The sequence below is a fragment of the Schistosoma haematobium genome, chromosome 1 (genome assembly GCF_000699445.3).
Source record: "Schistosoma haematobium chromosome 1, whole genome shotgun sequence".
NCBI classification, from domain to species: Eukaryota; Metazoa; Platyhelminthes; class Trematoda; order Strigeidida; family Schistosomatidae; genus Schistosoma; species Schistosoma haematobium.
The window spans coordinates 83425768-83439412 of record NC_067196.1 but is presented as its reverse complement, the minus strand read 5'-3'; positions in this window follow the sequence as shown (position 1 = coordinate 83439412).

The window sequence follows — 13645 nt, the reverse complement described above, 5'->3', positions numbered from 1 at the left end:
AGTAAAATTGTAATATTTGTCATAAACTAATCAAACTCTTGTTGAAGAATAAAATCTTTTTATACAATTGATATAAAGAGAAAGATAATTACTTTTTATCAAGAATATTTATTCCTAATCACTTTTTCAATTTATCTATCATCCATTGTTTCATAACCTCATTAAAATGTAGAGATGTTACGAATCACAAAATTATTCCTGGTAAGGCTTTAGGATTAGGGTTGATTTGTATGTTATATACAGTTTACGTAGAAAAACTTGAACATTCGATACGTATAAAGCTATTATTTTTTACTCTGTGATCATAAAAACTTCATATTATAACTGTTCTAGAGTTATTGCCAGATTCAAGCCCCCACAAAGGAGGAGGGTTGAGCATGAGGTCAGTAACCCCATCCTGTAGAAAATAAACTTAAAAAAACACTAACCAGAACAAAAAATTAAACCATTTCAACTTTGTCCTCCGAGTTGAAGGATCTTCATTCAGAACAATTATGATGGCTCATAGTAAAAACCGAAATTCTTAGGAAGTCACGAAACCAATCAGAACAACAATTAACATAGTTACACGGAATGTCTGCACAAAGTGGGAGACTGGGAAGCCTAATCAAATAGCTACAGAAATGAGGAGATACAATTTGACTGTGTACGGAACCAGTGAAACCCATTGAACCCACTACATGAACTTATTTCTTGATCTAAGATAAAAGTCACTCACTTTTGAATTTTGTACAAAAATTCCGAATTTGTTTGGATTCTGATTAGCTTATCTCTTTACCCTTGACAGTTGTTAAGATATCAAAAGTTTACATTACTTTAACTTTAGAGCTTCGTAATTTCCTCCAAGTTTGGCATATTACTGATTATGGTTTTTCGTTGACCAGTTTTAATTTGGTCGATTTTAGTATAATTATGTAATTGTCATTTATTTTATGTTTTATGTTGTCGAGAAATTGAATTAGATAGTTGAAATTTTCTAAATGGTAAATGAACTAGAAAATCAAAATATCGATCATGGATATCAATAAACAGTTAAAATCCAATAACATGAATCGAGAGGATAAACTTTAGGGACTTGGACTTGAGACACTTTAAGGGAGAACATTGTGAACAAAAATAGGTTGAGACCATTCACAATGCTTACAGTGTTCAGCAAGTGTTTTTCTGTCCATTGAATATGTAGGTGCTAGATGTTGGATTGTAATTTTCCCCGAAGGTTTCATTTTATGATTCTGAATGTATAGTTAACTGCGTGTAATAAACGTATCATTGTAGCCTAGATCAATATGGCAGATGAATAACACAGACGTAATGCGTACACATCTACTAAATGAACAGAAAAATGACCAAAAGTGATGGATGCTTCACAATTATTAAATACGAAAAACGACAAAGATAAACTCAACCTAGTAGGTTTCTATATTGAATCAATTCCTTACTAATTATGATCCACATATAAATTGACCAATACTGTTTCACTTTAAACGCTCATCACTTTGACTCGGCCTGACCTTGATTTGGTCATCCTTTAGCTAGTAATGGATAAAAATTGCACCATTTTTACAAGTATGGTTATTTTTCCTGATTATCAATTTGTTTTCACTTCTCACTACTGGTTGTTATCATTTTCTGACCGACTATATTTACTCCATATTTGTGCGGATTAAAGTTTATGTTTCCGAAGTATAAAGTATTTAAGACCAAGTTTTACATCTTTTAACTATAACTGTTACTTCCAAACTCTGTGTTCAACAATATTATATAACGTGCTGGAAAAAGATACCATCAGGTAAAATAAATCTTACAGTTCATGCATCGATGAGAAAAGAGAGTGAGGACAAGAAGAACTGTCTAACAACTAGATGAAAAGATTTGTACTGAATAATAACAGAAACGATTCATCTGGTAACTAAATTTCCACTGGAAAAAATCGGTCCAATTTAATCTTATCATGATAAGGAAATTGATTGAATTAAATAAAACTTGTTTTACTTAGGAAGCGTGTTGTGACGACATATTTTAAGTCGAAATCGGAACATCAGATACCAAATCAATAATACTTATTTTACTTACAAAACTAACCAACCCATCTCACTTCTGAGTATCCACTGAGACACTGTGATAATCAAAAGTAACTGAATTCATTATTCTAACTAGAAATTCCCAGGACTATCCAATTCGTACCCTAACAGTTATGTATAAACCAGTATACAAGTCAAATATAGCTTCTTGAGCACAATCAGTCGTATTGTATTTGTAATTTAGACCATCTGCGTAAACGTGTATAAATGAATTAAAAACCCATAAAAATATCACAGATACTAATGGTTATTATTTATTAACTTATTATGTTTAAAAGCAATGTATTGCTTGTTAATTTTTTCTGTGCATAAACGGTCTTATGTGCGTAACAATTATAAAGAAGTGTAACAAAATAGGACATTTTATTTTTTAGACAGATATCTTCAAATTTCTGATTTCGCAAAACTAAGTTCCAACCACTTGTTTTAATGATAACTTAATCTAGAGAAATAGGGTTTGTTATGAGCAATGGGTATTGTTATCTATCCTTTGGTTGAGATCATGAATCTATGAATTCTAGACCACTATTGAAAATCTGGAAGCACTGGACGGCCGTTTCGTCCTAGTATGGGACTCCTCAATAGTACGCATCCATGATTTCGCACGCGAGATGCGGACCTAGGACCTTCGGTTTCAAGAGCGAACGCTTAACCTCTAGACCACTGAGCCGACATCCTATGTTGTTAATATCTAACTCCAACCAATCCACGAAATTATGCTTCCATCTTCTATTGTCTGAGGTAGATACTTATCTCTAGCTGATACGGATTAGCTCCACTAGACACAGCTCCTCACTAGAACTCTGAGAATTACCTCTCGAAGTTAGTCATTAGTGAACACATAGTAATTATCAGTATGAAGTTGTGAAGATTGTTGAGTTTTCAATCGTGGTCTAACATTCATCGATTCACGATCTCAAGAATCTCCACAACCCCATATTGATAATTACCTCTCTACCTCTTTAAAAAAAGTTTTGTGTATCACTATTATTAGTTAAAGTTATTTATAAAATTGACGATAGAAACTTTATTGATAATCATACATCATCTATATGATTAATTTAGACTGGATACTTTATTTTATCATTTCAAGTGTATTTTATGAATATTTGAAATAATGTCAATCAGTAAATCTTAACCTATCTCTCTTCTTATATATTTATGTAATGTACTTTCATAAAATAATTCTGGAAACAAATCATATGACTATGTACATATATATATATATATATATATATATATATATATATATATATAGAAGTGTTTAAAAAAATGGATACCAATTTATTAGGCTATTAACCATGTACTTTAAGTAATTCAACAGACCAGTAATATATACATATATAATTGTGATAGAGCTTATATTAATTAACCCTTTATATTGTCAACATGTGTCTACATTCATATCATCAACTAATCATATGATTTTGTAACTATGATCAATATTATTAAACGCGTGACAGAAGTCATTTCTCAAAAATGTTTATATATGATGAAATAATTAATATTCACAAAGAGAAAAAAATAATAAAGAAAGAATCGATTATTGATTAAGTAAATATAGGAATACTTTTTTTTTAAAAGAAAAAAACAAACAAATAGTACAACAATTGTTACTAAGTCAGATTAAAAAAAGGAATGAATGAAGATAGACATTATAATTAAGGAATTAGGCGAAAAGTGTAAGGTCATTATTAGTACATTTATATATAGATTGGGATCAATAAATGATTTTGAACATCTAAATATATAAGAAGATAAGAATTAAAGTTCAAAGGATTGAATAAATAAAAAAAAATTTTATAAATAGGAAAAATTGTATAAAAGTTCAAAAACTTTATTGATTTTTTGTTGTTGTTATTGTTATTGATCAAATCAAAAAATCTATATAACTTAGTACATAAAGAGAACCGGTAAATGATCAATAACAGAAGCTGATATTAGATAAGATGTTTATCAATTTACTTCACATCATTTTGAATTAATAACCATATAAATGTCATTTGATGAGATCAAGAATCTTCATTAATTGTTTATGAAGTTGCTAACTTTCTGGATTGAATTGTATTGATAAGCGGAGAATTCCTACTACGGTAGTGAACAGAACACGGGCGGGGACAACGGAATTATTAATAGCACGAAATTACAGAGTTACTCGGCAAAATAGAAAAACCATATAGCAAATCGTCAATTTGCAAAATATCAATCCATCATATCAACCTGGACTGTTTCTGTTGCTAACATCAATCCATTGTCCCAGATTTCATTGTTCATGAGTTTTCTTAGAAATTGCATTGTGTTCCCGCTCTTCCTTTCTTGATCTTCTCCCATCTTCTGCTGCCAGACATTACTTTTTTAACTCGCATCATATACCACTTACATCAGTATAAGTAGCACGCACTACACTATGAGTTTGTGAGATAATCATAATATACGATTTAAGATCAAAGATAATATGGAACGAAATCAGTCACAGTAACCAACGTTTTTCTAGCTTCTCTATAAGTACATGACTATGGGATTTATTCTAACTTCGGGACAAATAAATTAATTTAGTCTTTTTGAGTCATTATGTACACACAGTTGCTATCTTCAATTTGTTCACTATTATTATCATTATTATTAATAATAATAATAACTAGTGACATTGATTGTTTTCACATGAGTTCATGCATCAGTATGTTTATTTATTACTCACTCTATCGATCACATGTCTTTAGTCTGTCTCTTTCTGTCTGACTCTAAATGTTCAGTTGCGTTTGATAAAAATGAGTAGGTTGGGAAGAGTTTCGCCCTGTTTCACCTCTTCCAGTTTTTTTTGAGTAAACAAATGTCTGAAAGGAATTCTTCCATCTCGTTTCGTATTTGGCTTTTATTACCACTGTTTCTCAACGGGATTAGCTTAGTTATTTACATTTCATGGTTTATTTATTATCATTCATAATGGAGTCAATACACTACCGTAAGATACCTTCATTCGTTCTCTTTCTCTAGATCTAGAATTCTAAAATTGTTTCATACCATTAAAAGATGTTGAGCTTCAAAATTCAAGACGTTCCTGCTGATGTCATTTAGAGTTATGACGATAATCATCCTACATGCCGAAATAATCACCCGAAAAACCCCTCCCTGAACTAAAATAAAACCCCATCTAATTCCATACCTCTAATCCCTTGATTTTATATGTTCTTTGTGAAATATACTCTGTATCCTTTTTCTTGTCATCTTTAAAACTATTATTATTTCGACCCATTTGACCTTTATCTTGTTAATTCCTTCTATACTGATATAATATTAACAGCAAACGACCAGTGAATATTTTTGCCAGGTCTCACGTAGTTTACAGCTGATCGGGTGACTCAAGAGAGTTAACCGTGACCGTGATATATAATATTATGTAAGATAGATGCGAATAACTTAACTATGATAAATGAAAGTTTTTAAAATTGTTTCGTCGTGGAATTTCCTTCGCATTTATGCTACATGTTAAACCTAATAATTATAACCTTCAACTTCAAATAACTTCCAACTTTATGAGTCGCGCTCTACTTAAATCTTCGGGTTAACATATGATACGCTCATTTCTCGATATGATAGTGTTGGGACAGCTTCTGAGAACTATGACGGAGCCCCCAAAGGCCCTAGAAGAGCCGAAGAGTTCCATCCAATCAGAACGCAATGGGGCTTTCTAGAATATCAACGTGGCATGCTACTATTAGTCAGTAGCATAAAATGCCTCTTTGCGGATCGGTTGAATTATAATATTGATTCAGCAAACGCTAATATCTATAAATACCCATGATTTTCTGCACATTTTGATTCTGGCTTAACAAACACTTTCTCCAGTCTTCTTCTGTCTTCTTATTTGCTACTTGGAGGGTTCAAGCGTTCGAGTGCTCAAGCCATACTCGGTATACCAAGAATCTAAGCTCTAGATATAACAGACAGTCACATCAGTCAAATTATTGAGGCAGAATATTGTTGTGCTAGTAATATCCAACTCCTTGAAATATACTGCACCATCTTCTTATAGACGTTCACGTAAGTTTGATCACAAGACAGCAGACACAACTGAAGTTGCAGTTATCAAAATCGAAAGACATGAGATAAATGAGATTTGTATTTCAACAGTCCAACACGGGCAAATGAACATGAATTGTTCGCGAAGAGTATTCGGTAGTTAAATCAAGTGTGTGGAATATCATCACACATGCCTGATACATACAAACAAACTGAAAATGTACGATTATTAAGAATTCAAGAGCGAGTCCAGTAATTCATATAATGGAGCTACTACAAGAGAACATATATCCTTCTAGCATCACCACCAACCATAAATGTTGTAAGCCGGAATCTAGAATGCGTATGTGGTTTGGCATGGAAGGATTTTCTGCTTCATTCCTCAATAAGTAACTGTAGTGTTATCAGGAGCTCTGCTCAACTGTACTTCCCCGTACTGCTGAGGAGCTCCATACCTGAATGAAACGACGGCCCACTACTTAAAAGTTCCCAATGGTTGTTATACTTAGATCGGTTGGCAATCTCAATAAGATTCAAGCATCTCCACAGCCCCATACCAAAATACTTGAATCCGTTATCTGTAGGTTTAGTGAGTTTATATATCATATAGCCCTGATAATCTTCAATTTCTGATTGCATTATCCAACATTTATGTATTAATTTAATATAAATTTCTTTCAACACAACAAACAACACACATTTATTCTGCATAAAACCTAGTTTTGTATTTTCACTATTTTGGTATTTGTTAACTAATGATCAAATGTGAGTAAAATCTATATATATGGTTAGTTTGGTTGCTGTTGCGTGGTTGGAAGGTGACATAAGTCTTCATTTACCATTGGTTTTGTCTTCTTTTACATATAAATCACAGTGTTTCACTATTGCAAGTATCGGATTTTTTACGGTTATAACACCCTTAAATTAAATAAATTGTATTGTAAAAACCTTTTTATATTCATTTGTTAAAATTACCAAGTAAAACATTGGATTTACTTCAAATTCATTCACTGGGATTTTAAAAATACGTTCTTTCAATGGTTGAGATCATGAGCTAACTGAAGCTAGACCATCATGAAAAACCTGAAAGCACTGGAAGGCCGTTTCGTTCTATTGTGGGACTCCTCAGCAGTGCGCACCCACGATCCCGCCTCGCGAGATTCGAACCCAGGACCTATAAGTTTCTCGCTCGAGCGCTTAACCTCTAGACCAATGAGCCAGCATCTAACGGTGTCAATGTCTAGCTTCAACCAATCCACGAAGTTGCGCCACCGTCCACCATTGTCTTCAGTGAGTTAATATCTCACAACATACCCGGTCTAACTCCTTTGGTCAACCACTGAAATTACTAATAATATCCACAAAATCCCCTTCTGCTATAAAATACATTTTTCCTTTTTAATGTGTCACATCAACTAGGTGCCCAAATCCTGTGAAACTATTCGATCAAATTTACACAAAAGTTCTTATATATTTGTTAAAGTTATTTCATACACATAGTTTCCTTTATTATCTTACACAGAGCAAGAACGAAGATTGGTTCACAAAATAAAAGTTTTCACATTAAAGTAAGTAGAGATTGTATTTAGACTAAAAGAAAAAAAATCAACAAATTCGATATACCAACATATTCAAACAACCCCCCAAATGATAAACCTTTAAATGACAACTTTTCCTCCAAAAAGGAGAAACACAACCTCAATTACGAAACATAATCGAAATAACAATTATTTTTATTTAAATGTCATAATAGTTCATGTAAGTGATTGTTTATAATAGGAAAATATAAACATTCACAATTAAATTTAGCACGAGATCATTACGTGTATAAACATTTGAATCAAGTTGATCACGAGTATAAATAGAATTATTATCATTCTAATATGATTCTATATTAAGTATGATTACAGTTGAACGATTGATGAAAGTATTGATACTTAGTGATTATGTTAAATATCCATAGAATATAGTGTATTCTTTGTTATTTGTCTATGCAAAGACTTTAAATAGGATTGCCAGTGTACAAATTTATTACATGTTTAAAAGTAAACTTGTTATTGTTATATCTCGATGAGAATAATGAATGATAACTGTTGGGATCTATTTCTGGATTAATACTATCTGTATATTTTCATCGTATAGTTGTTAAGTAACTAAACTATTCATATTCGTGTTCCTCTTATTATAAGCTTTATTTTGACCCATAGATTATTATTATACGATTTACCATTCTTGTCTTAGGCCTAGTCTATCAACTACTATCTCTCACATTCACAGCTACTTTTGGCTAAATCTTGTACAAATGTTATTTTCTATTTTATGGTACGATATAGTTTGTTTGGTTTGTATATAAACCCAGTATATCTGAAATAAATAATTCGTAAAGTGGAGTCTGTTATTTGCATTCTGGACTCAGTTGGACGGGCTAGGCGAGTAAAGGACCGAGAGGACGCTGGGCTTATCAGACCGGATGAACGTCATTGGTTTAGTACAGTATAAGTCGTATTTTGATTGGCGAATAGATTACGTGATAACTAACGGGCCATAAAGTCACAAAACTTTTTGTCGACTTTTTGAGGTTTGTTCATTTCTTACATCTAGTCATAAACTATTTAAATTCTCGACTAGACAACTTGATATCACCGATTTCGAAGGAAAGATTTAATCTGCAAATTATTTCTGTACTGTGATTCTGTTTAAAAATAAAAATAAAAACACCTCAGTTAGTTACTTTGAGTAGTTGAATCTAAACTAGATCATTTTTAACCAATCAATAATCGTAATAAACTCTTTGGGTTCGAGTCCCAAGGTGAACATCAACTCTGAGATGCAGGTACATCCAGCTGACGAGTCCCAAATATGACGAAACGCGCGTCCTGGATTTCACTTCTAGCCACTATCCATCATTGCTTACAAAAAGCTTGTGAATTAAGGCAATATCGAGGCATACGCACAGTATGCACATATACCAATAAGAGACTTATCAATTGCAGTCTTAAACCTCAATGGGAAGATACAAGCCAAACAATACCAAGTGAATCTTTCCCCTATAGTTTAAAACACAATATCCATTACTGATTTCTTATTTCATTTTATCGAATTATATGTTTACATGTAAATTATTATTATTTTCATTGAACCTTTAAGATAATTAAAAACTAGCTTTGATGTTAATACTATCTTTAATTATATTCACTTTTAAAAGCTTACATTTAATTGAATGTTAAGTTCTATATTTCCCTTCATATAAACAATGAAATGTTTTCCGTTTTCTTTATCTTTGAATAATGTTCTTGGAAAGGTTATGTTAAACTAATTCTTTTATTACTTGATGAATTAAAGTACAATAATAAGTGTAAAGTTTAAGATTGATTATGAAGGATAATGTTGTATTTAGCTGTTCATTGACTATATAGGATATCGTAAAAGGACTAGGTAATCCTATGCACATACACATGGGATATGGATGAAAACAATCATCTGAGTCAGTTACCAAGTAGTGACTATTGTTTAATTCTTGATGATAACAGAATCCTATTGATCAACTTGTAATAAGGTGACTAGACAGGCATTCATAAATTATATGAATCATCCTTTACGTAGTGGGAATGGTCAGTATTTGTAGTGGCATTGGTTCTTAACCAAACGATCTTTGAAGCCGAGTGTATAATTACTGAAAAGATGTATATTCAATATTTAACACTGAGAGGTCAGCAATAGTGAACGCAGGAACCATCAATCGGTGACATGGCTAAGCTTTGTAGACGTGCTCATTTTGTATAACTTGCCTTTATTCAAATGATATATATTATTCTATCTCCAGCCCAAATGTGTTCTTCAGAAATATTAGACGTTATATTGTTAATTCCTACGATATGACTAGTCAGAATAGACAATGATGTGAATTTCACGTAAGATCTCATAGATTAGATAGTCTCATCATGATAAGTCTACAATTTTAGGATTAGGTCTATTATTAAGTTAGCATTAATACCGAACTAGATCATAATTCTACATATGTACCAAGCTTGATATCATTCACTTTTTAGGTTTATGTCTTTTTAAAGTCCTTTAATATCTTCTTTACTTTCCACCACTCCCTATTTTTTGATATCATCTACAAATAAAGATTATAGTGACACGAGGTCAGTAAGAAAATTGTCTATTCATGGGTAGAATAATCCTGTCTCCAATACTACACCATAAGAAATTTTAAATGTTTCCTAGTATCACTTCCGTTCACTTTTTTAAGCGAAATGAATAAGCTTAGACATCTTCTAGTCCTTGCATAACCTACAACTTCAGGTATTTATTTCTTGAACTTCCTCTTTATTGAGCTTCTTTAATGATTTCATAAGTTAAAGGTGGTTAAACTACAGTCAGACCAAATTCGATCCTTTATATCATTTATAAATGTGTTAAGCCAACCAAAAGATAATTTAAATGTACTTAAAACAAACATGAATATTATGTTAGGATCTTAGGAAATAGAACTCAAAATCAAGTTTAATTCAATGTCCAGAAAATTTGATGAACTGAACTAAATTGGCCTAACTGGGATCTACTCAGAAATATAGTCGACCGATTTCACCACTCAATAATGGATTTTCACAACACTCCAAAGCATTTAAACTGTTTGGACTACAACTAAGTTGTTTAGCTGCTCAATTTTATTTAAACATTGAGGTAACTAATAATTACCACTACACCTGAAAGCTAACGACAGCCTGAATTGACACTGAAACTATGAAATTTTTACTGATTTTCTTCCTTCATTAATAGTGCTCGAATCTTAATTAAGGAAATTTCTCATCTAAAATGTTCACTTCTTTTAAAAAATCAACTTATATTTACGATCAATCTATGAGATTCAGTACACTCAAATGCAGATTTCAACCCATAGATGTAAATTTCGAGTCAGCATTATGCAATACGACATATAGCGAATGAAAAACTGTACACAGTTCTATTTATCAATTTCATGGATTGGTTGAAGTTAGACATTAACACTGTTGGATGCCGACTCAGTGTCTAGAGGTTAAGTGTTCGCGCACGAGACTGATAGGTCCTGGGTTCGAATCTCGCGAGGCGGGATCATGGATGAGCACTGCTAAGAAGTCCCACAATAGAACGAAACGGCCGTCCAGTGCTTTCAGGTTTTCCATGATGGTCTAGCTTCAACTGACTCATGATCTCAACTATTGAAATTACTATAATATCCCCAAAAAACCCTTTCTGATAATGGATAATATACCATTTCCGACAATATTGATTACGTACATATATTAGTTACATTAATCAATGATGGGTTTTAGTAACTTGATTAGAAAAAAACATTTTGGCATTTTATATCAACATCCAACCTGATAATAAATGAGTTCATGCAATCCTCTAATAAAAGTATTTGCCAACTTATATTAGAAAAGTAAACAACGTTTATTGATGATAATATTGACTTTTCTCTAATTTATTTTTATTTATTTTGATCCTTTTGCTATTCATTGTTACTTTCCTTTTCAATTTATCCTTTGAAAGTATAGAAAAACAAACAAAAAAAAAAAGCAAAAACTATATGGTTGCAAATTGATAAAGAAAAACTTTTACCAAAACAAAATGAATTCATTCTGTTCTGCTCCAGTTGTTTTCTTTCTTTATTCAATCCCTTTTTCTATATAGAAGAAACAAGTTTTATTAACAAACAAACAAAAAAAAATAGATGATAATAGTAAAGAACAATGCTTAAATACAATCGGTATATAACTATGCCTAAATACTGTTCTTCATATAAAGTTCTGGGAATATGAAATGATGTAGAATATTTGTTGTATAGATGAATACTATTAAATAAAGATAATATAACCAACAAAGATAACCAATCAAGAACAAGGTCATCAGAATGGATTGATTGAATGCTTGTGGAATAACTCATTTCTGCATTACGTAGTCGTTTATACTGTTATTGAAAATGACAATGTTAACTTCTCAATTAAACCAGTAGGTTCTGGGTTCGAATCCCGTGGGGTGCGGGATCGTGGATGCGCACTACTGAGGAGTCCCACAATAGGATGAAACGGCCGTCCAGTGCTTCCAGGTTTTCTATGGTGGTCTAGCTTCAATTGACTCATAATCTCAATCATTGAACTTACTATAATATCCACAAAACCCCTTCTGATATATTGGAATTACTTCCAAAATAGTAGGTTAAAATGAAATCTTTTTTTTGAAAAATGCATCTTGTTTTTACTTAGAATTAAAACATTTACGTGCTATCCATTACCTTGTCAATTCATAAGCATTTGTACTCTTATTTTGTTGATATTCAACAATGAATCGGTATTACAAAATGACGTTGTTGTATTCATATTAAAATAATAAGAAAACCATTTTAGTCATCTCACGACATTCACGTGATAATTCGTTATTAATTTACTAAGTCTATTGTTATTATTCGTATTGTGTAATTTAGTATGATCAACTTTCTATTACATCATCTTGGTTATTCGTGTTCACATTTCCTCACAGAACTAGGACTCTAACAGCTTGACAATAAATTCGTTGAAAAGAGATCCCTTGGCTGAACTTCGTGTTTTAAATTTCTGACGTTTTGCAGCTTAGTGTTATTATCATCAATTATTACCATTATTATTATCAACAACCTATTTGCTTTTAATATAAGTAAAAATGCCTTCGTCTATTGCATTATATAATAATCTGTCTAATGAAATAAACATAAACACTACAAAACAAAACAGTTCTATAACATACGCAAATACAACAAAAAACATAGACAAGTTACAAAATGGAACAGTTTTACGACGTAAATAAGAGTCATACAATAGTTAGAAAGAAACAATCGTTTTTCTAATCTTTTTAACATTGAAATCAAAACAGTCTAGTTTGCTTTATTTTGTTTGTTTTTTTTTAATATAAATTAGCCATAATTTAACAGATAATGTTTTTCCAAATAAAAAGTTATCCAACAAGGAAAAACGACTAGTTTACAACTTTTTGTCTGATTTTTAGAGATGAAACAACGGACATGATTAAAGGAGGGATAAAGATGGTAATTGCTGTTATGGTCGTGTTTCCATACTGACTAGATGGATATTATCGAGAAGATTGACGAAATCAATAGTTCTCATTTTGGGAGCATGACCTTCGTGATTGAAAATTTATCCTTTCAATCTAGACGATTGTCACACCCATTGTATTCCGAGTAATAGGAACAAAAAAAGAGGATAATTTGGCCATACAAACCAGAATATTTTATTAATCAAACTATCACTGTCCTTATATGAGTAAGATTCTTTTTTTACTACATAGATCATTACTTTTGTGTATAACAGCGTACGAGAACAAGTAGTCTTAAAGTATTGGTCTCTCCCTCTCTATCATCTTTATTTCTCTCTAAAGCAAATATCATTGTGAATGATAAATTGAATATTGTGGTAAATTACTACAAACTACAAGTTTTTGATTATTTCGTTATATCCTTTACAATGAAATATGAAAGGCAAAATAACTTTTTTTTTAATGGCTTTGAA